The 14124-nt window shown below is 41.0% G+C and overlaps 1 protein-coding gene across 2 annotated transcripts in view; it reads right to left on the reverse strand.

The window, feature by feature from the left end:
* Nucleotides 1-3788: 3788 nt before the first annotated feature.
* Nucleotides 3789-14124, reverse strand: part of LOC478449 (vesicle-associated membrane protein 714-like) — a 77812-nt gene continuing 67476 nt past the window's right edge. Inside the window, exon 9 of one of the 2 annotated variants that reach the window (XM_038582308.1) lies at nucleotides 3789-3805. The gene's annotated coding sequence lies outside the window, so the exon portion shown is untranslated. Of the gene's footprint in view, nucleotides 3806-6013; nucleotides 6889-14124 lie in introns of those variants that run through there. The other variant, XM_038582307.1, reaches the window with a different exon arrangement.

Raw genomic sequence — 14124 nt, forward strand, 5'->3', positions numbered from 1 at the left:
ATGGGACTCTAACTCAAGACTTTGAGAGATCAAGAGTTGCATACTCTACCCACTGAGCCAACCAGGTGCTCCAAGGACTTTCTTTTCTTTACTCTATAAATGTTTGTCCAGATGGTTAGTAAAACTGCATCTACATTTTATTTGTGTACTTTAATAGTACCTTAAGGTAAAAATAAGAATATAGGACAAAATGAAATAATGAAACTTCACAAGGAGTAGAGAGTGTAAAGATAGGGTTACTAGACCTTGAGAGATCTGTTAAACTGTTAGATGCCTCTGTGGTAGGCCTGTAAAGCTGCTTGCTACACTAGAGTCCACAATGAACTATTAATTGAATGGTGTTTGGCAACTTCCTAAAAGGGCAGAGGCAACCTTAGTCCCTTCTATGGTCCATGGGGAGGCTGCCTTCCTGGAGTACCTAGCTGAAAAGTGATATATGGTGTACAGTCTCATCAAACTTGGCAGTCACTGTCTGCTTTTACTAATTTGTGGAGAAGATCATTCATCCCTTGCAGAGGAGACCTAGGATGTATATTTTGAAATGCTGGACCAAAAGATGAAGTACTTAGAAATACAAACAGCATTCTCATGAGTGTTTTCAATAGAAGGTTGGCAATGGGAAGGAAGAATGATATGGAATGCAGATGCTTAGGTGCATGGAAATAATCACATATTTGGATAATGAAAACTGGTATCTAGGCTAGGGATAGAGCATATCCCTAAAAGACTTGAGGGACACAAATTTTCTCAGAAATATGCCAAACTAATCAAGAGGGCTTTAAGTGAAATATTGGAGGACAGGAGTGAAAACCCAGATAACACTAAATCTGTATATGAGGGCAAGGCACTTAAATTAACATTGAATAACAAAACAGAAATCCAGTCTTAAAGTTATCAAAATGAGATGGTATATGAATGTAGACATCACTTTATCTTCTACTTGGCTACTTCTTGCAAATTACTCTGCAATTGCTTAGCTGTTTTTGTGGTTTCAGGTTTGAGATTTTCCATAGTCAATGAGGCAGAGCTCAGAAGACAGAAATGGGAATGAAGGAGGCTGGCAAACTTCCCAAAAAGAGCCCACAGGATGTAGTACTTAAGTACGACCACCATAGAAACCTGTTTTCAGGTATCTAGGTATAGATTATGCCACTGGTACAAACATAGAAGATGCCACTGCAAAAACCCAAACACCAATTTATTAATTTATCAATCTAAAATGTTAGGAACAGGGGAAAGTTTCCTTTCCAGTTGTCTGAACATGGTCTTTTTCTTCAGTCATAACAGGTCCAAGAAAAAGGTAAACGATAATCTTGAGGGATGCAGGAAATGGTAAAGTCTGATTAACTATTCGCAACCCTACAAAAAAGAACTTCTCACGTGATAAAAATAACTATATTCACTAAGGAATATCTTTTTGGAATTTCAGACTGGAGGGTACCAGATAATCACTGCCATGTTATTTTATTTTATTGTATTTTTTTTTTTTTTTTGCCATGTTATTTTAATAGTATATCTATTCAGGGCAGCCCCTGGTGGCGCAGCGGTTTAGCACCGCCTGCGGCCCGGGGTGTGATTCTGGAGACCCGGGATCGAGTCCCACGTCGGGCTTTCTGTATGGAGCCTGCTTCCCCCCTCTGCCTGTGTCTCTGTCTCTCTCATGAATAAATAAATAAAATAAAAAAAAATAGTATATCTATTCAGTAGATTATTAGGCAGCCATTGCAAGTTCAGCTATGAAGACTATGCAACACAGGAAATATTATGGCATAATATCTAATGAAATGCAATTATATATATTTTTAAAGATTTTATTTATTTATTCATGCTAGACACAGAGAGAGAGGCAGAGACACAGGCAGAGGGAGAAGCAGGCTCCATGCAGGGAGCCCGATGTGGGACTCCATCCCGGGTCTCCAGGATCACACCCTGGGCCGAAGGCAGGTGCTTAAACCGCTGAGCCACCCAGGCTGCCCCGCAATTATATATTTTACTCTAATTTGATCTTATTTATTGATTCATGAGAGACACAGAGACAGAGAGGCAGAGACACAGGCAGAGGGAGAAGCAGGCTCCATGCAGAGAGCCCGACGTGGGACTCGATCCGGGGACCCCAGGATCACACCCTGGGCGGAAGGCAGGTACTAAACTGCTGAACCACCCAGGCATCCCGGAAACTGACTAAATTAAACACATCAAATGCTCACAGTGGTTGTATTAGAAAGATAGTCTTGGGATCCCTGGGTGGCTCAGCGGTTTGGCGCCTGCCTTCGGCCCAGGGGGTGATCCTGGAGACCTGGGATCGGTCCGCGTCGGACTCCCTGGGTGAAGCCTGCTTCTCCCTCTGCCTGTCTCTCTCTCTCTCTGTCCCTCTGTGTGTGTGTCTCATGAATGAATAAATAAAATCTTAAAAGAAAAAAAAGGGAAGTAACTTAAAAAAAAAGATAGTCTTAATGACTAATTTGTCTTTATTTTCATTGTTTTTCAAATTGAATAAGTTTTTTTTTTAAGATTTTATTTATTTATTCATAGACACAGAGAAAGAGAGACAGAGATACAGACAGAGGGAGAAACAGGCTCCATGCAGGGAGCCCGATGTGGGACTTGATCCTGGGTCTCCAGGATCACACCCCAGGCTTCAGGCGGGGCCAAACTGCTCTGCCACCGGGGCTGCCCGAAATTGAATAAGTTTTGTAATAATTTAAATATATATAGCTGGATTGTATATAGTGACTACTGCTTTTCTCTTTCCAAGTCTCCCAAGAGTCCACACGGAGTCAGTAAATAATCATCCAGCCTCGTGGCACTTTATTTTTCCTTCTTACAAAACTGATTTATTATACTATATTAGCAATATGATATAGACACAGTATATCCTGATTTTAGCATAGCATTTGATATATCTTTGCTCTTGATCATGATTGTTTGGATTAAACAGTAACAGAAATGTTCTCAGATTTGCTTATGTAAAATGTGAATCTAGGGGAAGCAAGAACATTGTATATAACCCAAGGGAGGAAGTTCAGCTGAGGATAGAAGTAACTGCTTTGTCATCAAGAACCAAGGCAGATACCATCTGCATCTTGTCAATACCACGTGGTCTCTGGTCCCTGGTTCTTTCTACACATCTGCTTCATTCTTTGTCTCCCCCTTCACACTCAAGCCCACGTTCTCATCTTCTCTGATCTACATGGTGCAAAAAGGCTGCTCAGTCCTATAACCAAATTTCCCCCTAGGCTGGGCCCTCTGGGCAATCTCTTAGAGACCTAGAATTCCAGTTTCCATTCCCAGGAGGGAAAAGCCAATTGATTAGCTTGGGTCATGTGTCCACCCTGGACTTGGCTATGGCAATGGAGGTGGGATCATGTAATGTAAATTTGGCTGCAAAGGGGTCACCCTTGGTAGTGGGGAGAGTTCAGAGACGGGGCTTGTGGCTTGGCAGACAACTCAAAAGGTATCTACTACCTGGATTTCTCTAAGTCCTCAGGGTCAAGGTAGAAAAACAGGAGTTGGTTGAATAGATAGATTTCCAAAAGATAGATTGCAACTGGTTAAATGACCATACCCACAGAATATAAATCGGTGACTTCCTGCCAGAAGTTTCTGGAGGTAGTGGCTTTCAGATCTTACAAATAGATCTCTAGGGGCACCTGGGTGGCTCAGTGGTGGAGGAGCATCTGCCTTCAGCTCAGGTCGTGATCCAGGATCCGGGGATCGAGTCCCACATCGGGTTCCTTGTGAGAGCCTGCTTCTCCCTCTGCCTGTGTCTCTGTCTCTCTCTGTGTCTTTCATGAATAAATAAAATCTTAAAAAAAAAAATCCAAACATTAAAAAAAAAAACCCAAAAAACAAATAGATCTCTAGTAATATCCAGTAAGTCTCTGTGGGAGCTCTATCCTGATCAACACATCTTATTAAAGTCTTGGATTCCCTGGGCTTAGTGAATTTGCACTCCCTCTTTCCCTAATATCCTAAGTCTTCTCTATCTCCATGCCTGTCCACATTGTCAGCTAATGACAGACATCTTAACTGGCTGAGAAAAAAAAAGAAGGATTAAGGATTAAGAACTAATTATATGTTTATCATCAAACCTATCTACTGACCTATATCTGACTCAGAATCTTCCTTCCCTCTTATAAAACAGATGAACTGTCTCTACTCGATATTGTACATTGGATCCCATTTCCTCTCATTTACTCAAGAACTTGCCTTCTGACAACACAAAGAAATGGAAAGACAGGGACGCCTGGGTGGCTCAGTGGTTGAATGGCTGCCTTTGGCTCAGGATGCGATCCTGGGGTCACAGGATCCAGTCCCACATTGGGCTCCCTGCATGGAGCCTGCTTCTCCCTCTGCTTGTGTCTCTGCCTCTCTCTCTCTTCTCTCTCTCTGTGTCTTTCATGAATAAATAAATAAAAATCTTAAAAAAAATGGAAAAAAAAATGGAAAGACATTCCATGCTCATGGATTGGGAGAACAAATACTATCAAAGTGTTTATACTACCCAAGCCAGTCTATAGATTTAATGAACTCTTTATCAAAATATCAATAGCATTTTTCACAGAACTAGAACAAACAATCCTAAAATTTGTATGAAACTACAAAAGACCTCAAATAGCCAAAGCAATCTTTTTTTTCTAAGATTTTATTTATTTTTAAAAAAGATTTTATTTATTTATTCATGAGAGACACACAGAGAGAGGCAGAGACATATGTAAAGGGAGAAGTAGGCCTCCTGTGGGGAGCCCAATGAGGGACTGGATCCCAGGACTCCAGGAATACACCCTGAACTGAAGACAGATGCTCAACCACTGAGCCATCCTAGCCAAAGCAATCTTGAAAAAGAAAAGTAAAGTTGGAGGTAACACAATTCCTGACTTCAAATTATATTACAAAGCTGTCATAATCAAAACAGTATGGTACTGGTACAAAAATAGACACATCTAGATCAATGGAATCGAATAGAAAACCCAGAAATAAACCCACAATTATATGATCAATTAATCTTTGACAAAGCAGGAAAGAATAACCAATGGGAAAAAGGCAGTCTATTCAAGAAATGGTGTTGGAAAAACTGGTCAGCTACATTCAAACGAATGAAACTGGACTACACCATACAGAAAAATAAATTCAAAGCACTCCACAGTTCTTGTACCCTTTATTTCCATTATATTACCCTATTGCAGCAATTTCTTGGTCATCCAAGGTTCTTTAGGCAAGAGGAGAGGCTAATCTCCAGACAGATGGACCAGATTCCTACTCCTTAACCACAAATGTAAAGGCTTAAAACAACACAGATTATCTTACAGTTTTGGAAGTCTCACTGAGCTAAATTAAGGTGTAAGTAGGTCTCCGTTTCTTCTGAAGGGAGGAATTTCTTTCCTTGCATTTTCCAGCCTCTAGAGGCCACAAGCATTCCTGGGCTTGTGTCCCACCCCACCTCTCCCCCAATCCCCACCCATTGCTTCATCCTAAAGCCAGCAATACATCATCTTTAAATCCCTCTGACTTTGACCCTCCTGCCTCTCTTTATAAGGACCCTTGTGAATACATTGTACCCTCCTGGATAGTCCAGGATAATCTTTCCATCTCAAGAGCCTTAAACATATACGCACAATCCCTTTGCTGGGTGATGTAACACATTCACAGGTTTGGGGGAGTCAAATGTGGACATCTTTGGGGGCGATTATCCTGTCTGCCACATTAGAGGAAAATCTGTTTTTTATTGGCAAGGAAAGCTCCACAAAATTTCAGTGTTCAAGGTCTTCAGCTTCAATGAAATTTATCCAAATGTCCCCACCTAATTTTCAATTCCACTCTTTCGTGACCAGTACCTTAACTTGAAAATAAGAGGACATTGCAAATTAATTCAATTTACTTTGTAATTCATCCACTTTCATGACCAGATATTGTTTGTTTGTTTCAGGAATCTTGACCCTGTGGCTATATCAAGTATGGATTATTTTTTTCTCCAGGCAGGTAAGAAGCTTTCTGGTTCTTTATCCAAACTTTGTTTTTTTTTTTTTTTTTTTTTATCCAAACTTTGAAGTGGGAATTCCAAACCTTGAGTTTATCATTTTCTTTCTCTAAATTCTCCAGTGTAACTACTCCACAGTCCTTGTACCCTTTACTTCCGCTGCATTATCCTATTGTAGCAATTTTTTGGTCATCCAGGGTGATACTAACTTAACCATTTGCCATTGTATTTTTTTTTTAAGATTTTATTTATTTATTCATGAGAGACATAGAGAGGGGGAGAGAGAGAGAGAGAGGCAGAGACACAGGCTCCATGCAGGGAACCTGATGTGGGACTCAATCCCAGGACTCCAGGATCACACTCTGGGCCGAAGGCAGGCACTAAACCACTGAGCCATCCATGGATCCCCCAGCCATTTGCCATTGTATGCTGTAACTACCAATGCTATTATCACTGGCAATGGGGTCCTTTATGTCTAATGGGATCAGAGAATCAATTCCAAATCCCTAAAGTTCTGCGCCTCCTGGAAACCACTTTTATTACTCATCACTAAATGTAGTGAGAAAAGCAAAGACACTGAAGTATTGTAGCATAAAGATATTTAATGTAAGAACTGAGGGTTAGTTGACTGAAGCAGAAGCTGGAGGCGTGAAAGGCTGGGAGTTGCAGGCAAAGGATTAAAGAACATTCAGTGATGGATTGAGGCGTTGGAGCAGATGAAGAAGCCAGAACTCATGGAGAAATACAAGATAACAGAACTTGTAGAGGACTCTGAGAAGCTGCCATTTCTAGCCCCCTTGACTGCAAAGCAGGAGTTTGCACAGAAGTCTGAGAAGCCATCGTATTTTGCCGCCAGAAGTGCAAAGCAAGAGCTTGTGATGAGATCTGAGAAGCTGGAAACTGTCAGTCTCCTGGGAGAAAAGAAGTCTGTGAAGCTGCCACAACCTCCTGAGAGTGAAAGCTTCTTTTTTCTGCCTTTCTTATCTACTGTGAGTACCTCTCTTTGGCAAACTCTAACTCAGAACCATAAAGGGCAGGGGATTCTGGGAAATGTTCCTAGCTTCTTTTTTGCAATGCAGATAGTACAAGTGGGTGGTTGTAATGCAAAGTTGACAACCAACAGTTCAGTGTAGTTAAAATACTTCTGATTTTGAGAAATAAACTGGCAAGTTAAACTGACTTAAATGATAAAGGGAATTTATTGAGTCATGTAACTAAGTCTAGAGGTAAGGATAACTGTAGGTGGAGACAGATCTGGTAGCTCAAACCACATGAGCAGAACCTAGTATCCAGTCCCATGATCCTTGTCAACTCTTCATTGCTCTCTGCTTCCTATCTTCACGGGCATCTTTTTGTTGCAAAATGGATGTCAGTGATTCCCTCTCCTACATACTTCTCAGATTATGAATGAGAGTGGGTGAGTATTTCTTCACTCAAATATCAAGAGGAAATTCAATAAAATTGGATGTCTTAGGCCCTATGCTCTTCCCAAACCAAAGGATGGGACCAAGGGTAATGAGGATGATGAGTTCATTCTGATTAGCTGACTTGAGAAGGGACAACTGATAACTGATAACCACAAATGTCTACTATAGTTGCCAAAACATTCAGGACATGAACCAGTTAAATAGAATAAACCTACTATGGCCAGAGGGACTTTTGATTATGTGTCACTACTTTTGAAGTGTGACTTTTGAGCAATTGTATGGAATCTGGTACCTGAGAACTCTCAGCCTTGGTGAAAAGGAACAAAGGAAAATGCCCCAAACAGTTCCCAAACAAAAGATATGTTCTTAAACTTTTTTATTTTGATATTTTCAATAGTTCTTATTTGAACCTTAATCTGAAAACCCGAATTTTCCTGATTATGTTCTTATTTAGTAAATATTCTCTAGAACTGTAGCTTCTACAAACTAAGTCGGACAATCATAAAATTAGCAGCTAAAACAACTTTAAAAATATGTTATGAGGCAAAACCTGATACTATTTGGCTTCAGTCTTGGTACCTGGGAAAAGAAAGATGTCTAGTGTATCCCAGATGCCAGAACTGAGTTCAAGTCAAAATATTGTACTTATTGGGGCACCTGGTGGAAAAGTATGTGACTCTTCATCTCAGGGTCCTGAGTTCAGGCCCCATGTTGGGTGTAGAAATTACTAAAAAAATATAAGCCTAAAAAAATATTGTACTTATTGCAGTGCCTGAGGCAGGATTATAAAGAGGCTCTGGATAAAACCTGACTGCAGCAACTAACCAAAATTTCATCCTAGAACTGCAGAAAGGGGGAGAAAAAGAAGAAAAAAAATACTGATTTTAATGAAAACGCTGGTCTTATTCTTTATCACAAATGTTATCAGTTATATTAATCCAATTCTTATTTTATTTATTTTTTTAAAAGATTTTATTTATTTATTTGAGAGAGAGCACAAGCAGGAGGAGGGGCAGATGGAGAGGGAGAAGCAGACTCCCCTCTGAGCAGGGAGCCTGAAAGCAGAGGCTTAACCTACCGAACCACCACGCAGGCTTCCCGATTATTTTAATGATCTCTTGTCATAAGAGCATGTTTCTCTTTCATTTTCTATATTTTATTTTATTTTATTTTATTTTATTTTATTTTTTTTAATTTTTATTTATTTATGATAGTCACAGAGAGAGAGAGAGAGAGGCAGAGACACAGGCAGAGGGAGAAGCAGGCTCCATGCACCGGGAGCCCGACGTGGGATTCGATCCCGGGTCTCCAGGATCGCGCCCTGGGCCAAAGGCAGGCGCCAAACCGCTGCGCCACCCAGGGATCCCCTATATTTTATTTTAAATCCAGTATAGTTGGGACACGTGAATGGCTCAGTGCCTTTGGCTCAGGGCATGATCTTAGAGTTCCGGGATCGAGATCCACGTCGGGCTCCCTGTAAGGAGCCTGCTTCTCCCTCTGCCTATGTCTCTGCCTCTCTCTCTCTCTGTCTCTCATGAATAAATAAATACAATCTAAAAAACAAAGACAAAAACCAACAACAAAAAACCCCTTAAATCCAGTATAGTTAACATACCGTGCTATATTTGTTTCAGGTATAACATACAATGATTCAACAATTCTATACATTTCTCAGTGCTCATCAGGATTAGTGTACTCATAATCCCCTTCATCTATTTCACCTGTCTCTCTACCCCTCCCCTCTGGTAACTATTACTTTGTTCTCTATAGTTAAGAGTCAGTTTTCTCTGGGTGTCTGGATGGCTCAGTTGGTAGTGTCTACCTTTGGCTCAAGTCATGATCTCAGGGTTTGGAATTGAGCCCTACGTTTGGCTCCCTGCTAAGCAGAGAAACCTGCTTCTTCCTCTTCCGCCCTACTCATGCTCTCTCTTGCTTTCTCTCTCTAAAATAAATAAAATCTTGGGGAAAAAAAGAGGCTATTTCTTGGCTTATCTTTTTTTCCCTTTGTTTCTTAAATTGCTTGAGTGAAATCGTATGGTATTTGTCTTTCTCTGACTTACTTCGCTTAGCATTATATTCTCTAGATCCATCCATGTTGTTGCAAATGATAAGATTTCATACTTTTTAAAAAATTTCATTTATTTATGATAGTCACAGAGAGAGAGAGAGAGGCAGAGACACAGGAAGAGGGAGAAGCAGGCTCCATGCACCGGGAGCCTGACGTGGGATTCGATCCCGGGTCTCCAGGATCGCGCCCTGGGCCAAAGGCAGGCGCCAAACCGCTGCGCCACCCAGGGATCCCCGGATTTCATACTTTTTAAATGGCTTAGTAATATTCCATATATATGTACATAAGTATATATATATTTCTCACATCTTCTTTATCCATTCATCTATTGATTGATAGACACTCGGGCTGCTTCCATATTTTGGCTATTGTAAATAACATAAATAATGAAAATAATGCTGCTATAAACATTGGGGTTAAAAAATAAAATAAACATTGGGGTGCACTTATCTTTTCAAATTAGTGTGTTTTTTTTAAATTTTTTTTATTTATGATAGTCACACACACACAGAGAGAGAGACAGAGACATAGGCAGAGGGAGAAGCAGGCTCCATGCACCGGGAGCCCGACGTGGGATTCGATCCTGGGTCTCCAGGATCGCGCCCTGGGCCAAAGGCAGGCGCCAAACCGCTGCACCACCCAGGGATCCCTCAAATTAGTGTTTTTATATTTTTTGGGTAAATACTTAGTAGTGGAATTACTAAATCATATGGTAGTTCTATTTTTGACTTTTTAAGGAACTCCATACTGTTTCCTACAGGGGCTGCACCAGTTTGGACTCCCACCGACAGTGCACAAGGATTCCTTTTTCTCCACATCTTCACCAACACTTGTTTCTTGTGTTTTTGGTTTTAGCCATTCTGACAGGTGTGAGGTGATATCTCATTGTGGTTTTGATTTGCATTTCCCTGACAATAAGTGATGCTGAACATCTTTAGAGCATGTTTTTCTTTGTTGAAAACATCATTCAAAGAAAAATGACCACATGTAAATAACACCCTATTTGTAGATTTGTCTCTTGCCAAAAGAAATCAACCGTGAGAGACTTTACGATAGTGGCCTTCTAATTCATTTCCCTGATAGCCTCCCTCAGTCCATGGTCTACACAACATTCAGAATTATCTGGATTATTCTGGCCACTTAAAATTTAAATCATGTTTTTCTCTGGTTCAAAACCTCTAATAGTTTCTCCTCACATTTAAAATAAAAGCAAAATGCTAACCACCACAGCTTACAAGGCCCTGGGTGGGGCAGCCTGGGTGGCTCAGCGGTTTAGCGGTTTAGTGTGGCCTTCAGCCCAGGGTGTGATCTTGGAGACCAGGGATTGAGTCCCACATAGGGCTCTGCCTCTGCCTGTCTCTGTGTCTCTCATGAAAAAAAAAAAAAATCTTAAAAAACAAAAACAAAAAACAAGGCCCTGGGTGATCTTGTTCTGGATACCTCATAGGTATGATCTACTACACTTTCTTCCCTTTGCTCTATTCAGCTACACTGGCTGGCCTCCATCATTCAAAGTGTCAAGCACACTTTGTCTTCCCTAAGTATGTGTATGTTTTTCTGTCTCACTTCTGTGAGGGTTCTACTGAAAAACTTCCCTCCTTGAAGAATCTTCTCAGACTACCCTACCTAAAACAGCAATCTCTAGTGCCTTACTCATTATTTTTCTTCCAATCACTATTATATATTTATTTTGTCTCTTGTTTATTTCTCTTACTCGAATGTAGCTCCTTGAGATTAAAGACCTTGCTGTTTTGGTGAGTTATATTCCTAGCACCAGAAATGTATCTGTGACATGTGGTACATGGTTGAATGTGAATGTATTTAACTAGGAATGGCACCACTATTTACGAAGCATTTAGATGAATCGAGACATATTTTGGAAGTACGATTGGATGGAGGGGGTGATACCAAGGACTCCTGATTTTTTCCAGGAGCACATGAGTGAGTGGAGATGTCATTTACTGAGAAAAGGAAGTCTAAAGAAGTTGATATGTAGGGAAAGTGGAGTTCAATTTTGAACATCTCAGGGTTGAGATTCCTGTGGGATATCCAAGAGGAGACATTATGGAGGCAGTTGGATATGTAGGTCTGGAGTGGAATGATTAAATTTCCTTATTGTTGGAATCCTTGAGCTAGATTTCCTTTGAGTCTAAAGGCATCCTATTGACACCCCTGTGGTTAAACATAACTCAAGATTCTACAATAGATTTGCTGAAAATCTGAAAGTTCACAATGGTGGGGCCTCTATGTTCTCTAGGTGAAGGGAGAGCTTCCGGACAACCAGGACTGGTAATAGAGAATGTTCAGTTTGGGCAATTGGCTACTTCACTTAAAATCACAGGCTTGAATCTTACTGAGGGTGTTCTGCAAATGAGTAATTGGCTAAATGGTTGTAGAAGAGGCTCAAATATGATATCTTGTATAGGAAATGGGTTCTTTCTTTTTCTTCTAGACAGTTTATTCCAGGTTGCTGAATGGAATGCATGTTCCACTTTTAAAAATGTGAGGAAAGGATATGCTTGTCCCCTGTAAGGAGTGTATTTAGCAAATTAAAACCATGGCTTTTATATATCTTGTTCTGGGTAAAAGTGATTCCAGTTTAAAATTCAAACAAACTTGTTTGCCTTTTTACAAGTACTCTTCTTTTCCTGCAGTTATTGCTTCACAAAGGCAGAATTCAATGAAGATCCAGTATTTCAGTGTGTTATCTGAAATACACAGGGAGGGGCACCTGGGTGGCTCAGTGGTTGAGTCTCTGCCTTTGGCTCAGGTCCTGATCCCAGGGTCCTGAGATGGAATTCCACATCAGGCTCCCTGCAGGGAGACTCCTTCTCCCTCTGCCTATCTCATGAATAAATAAATAATCTTAAAAAAAAAAAAAAAAGACACACACACACTGGGAACCTGAAGCAATGGAATATTTAATGCAATGGACATCGAGAGGAAATACTGCTTCCTTATAATGGCTTGGACCAGTCTTCAATATAGTCTTCAGTGACTTAAACACTACTACATTCTTATGAACGTGCAACACAATGAGTTTTTTTTTTCCTTTTTAAGGAATTTCATGCATCAGCAAGTGGTTTTTATGCCTGAGACGAAGTGGGATGGATGGTGGGGAGAGGAGCCTTTTTTTTTTTTTTTTTTTTAATTTTTATTTATTTATGATAGTCAGAGAGAGAGAGAGAGAGAGAGGCAGAGACATAGGCAGAGGGAGAAGCAGGCTCCATGCACCGGGAGCCCGACGTGGGATTCGATCCCGGGTCTCCAGGATCGCGCCCTGGGCCAAAGGCAGGCGCTAAACCACTGCGCCACCCAGGGATCCCGGAGAGGAGCCTTTTATGTCTCTGGAAGCACACCTAGTTTGCTTAAGAGGCTGTGAACCGGGATCCCTGGGTGGCGCAGCGGTTTGGCGCCTGCCTTTGGCTCAGGGCATGATCCTGGAGACCCGGGATCGAATCCCACGTCAGGCTCCCGGTGCATGGAGCCTGCTTCTCCCTCTGCCTATGTCTCTGCCTCTCTCTCTCTGTGTGACTATCATAAAGAAAAAAAAAGGCTGTGAACCTAGCTACTTGGAAATAATCTTACATTTTCTCATTCAGTAATTCAACTAGCAATTACTGAGGGTCTGTTATATGTATAAGTGTGTGTGTGAGGTACGGAGCACACACAGAACACATTATCTTTGCTCCCAAGGAATTCATGGACTAGTACAACTACATGTTTAGAATAACAGAAGTAAGGGGCACCTGGGTGGCTCAGTTCAGTTAAATGTCTGACTTTAGCTCAGGTCATAATCTCAGGGTCCTAGGATTTAGCTCCCCTGTCAGGCTCCTAGGTCTGTCTCTGTCTTCTCCTTCTGCTTGCGTCCTCTCTCCCTCAAATAAAAAAAAAAAAAATCTTTGAAACAAATAACAGGGACGTCTGGGTGGCTCAGTGGTTGAGCGTCTGCCTTTGGTTCAGGGTGTGATCCTGGAGTTCTGGGATGGAGTCCCACATCGGGCTCCCGGCACAGAGCCTGCCTCTCTCTCTCTCTCTCTCTCTATCATAAATAAATAAATCTTTTTTTTTTTTTTTTTTTAATCTGCCTCAGAGCCTGGGAAGGCTTCACAGAAGTCATAACATTTGATTGGGTTTTCAAAGGATGAACAGAAGTTTTACTTCTGTAGATAAGGTAGGTAGATAAGGAATGTGAAAAGAATTAAGGTTGAAGTTAAGGAGTCCTAAGAGGATGTTGGGTGAACAGAAAAGTACAGAATGCAGAGATTCAGACCATAATAGTAAGGGTATGTGAGAATATAGTAAATGTGCTAGCTTTATTTTTTTATTTTTTATTATTATTATTTTTTAAATTTTTATTTATTTATGATAGTCACAGAGAGAGAGGCAGAGACATAGGCAGAGGGAGAAGCAGGCTCCATGCACCGGGAGCCCGACGTGGGATTCAATCCCGGGTCTCCAGGATCGCGCCCTGGGCCAAAGGCAGGCGCCAAACCGCTGCGCCACCCAGGGATCCCATGTGCTAGCTTTAAAATCATTCTTAGGTTTTCTGGAATTTTCAATATAAATTCCAAGAAGTCCAGAAGCTTCAGGGGCTACATGTGAATTAAAATGAACCTTTGGGGAAACCCTATTACCAAAAGATGGGCATG

The sequence above is a fragment of the Canis lupus genome, chromosome 32, assembly GCF_011100685.1.
Source record: "Canis lupus familiaris isolate Mischka breed German Shepherd chromosome 32, alternate assembly UU_Cfam_GSD_1.0, whole genome shotgun sequence".
Lineage (NCBI taxonomy): Eukaryota > Metazoa > Chordata > Mammalia > Carnivora > Canidae > Canis > Canis lupus.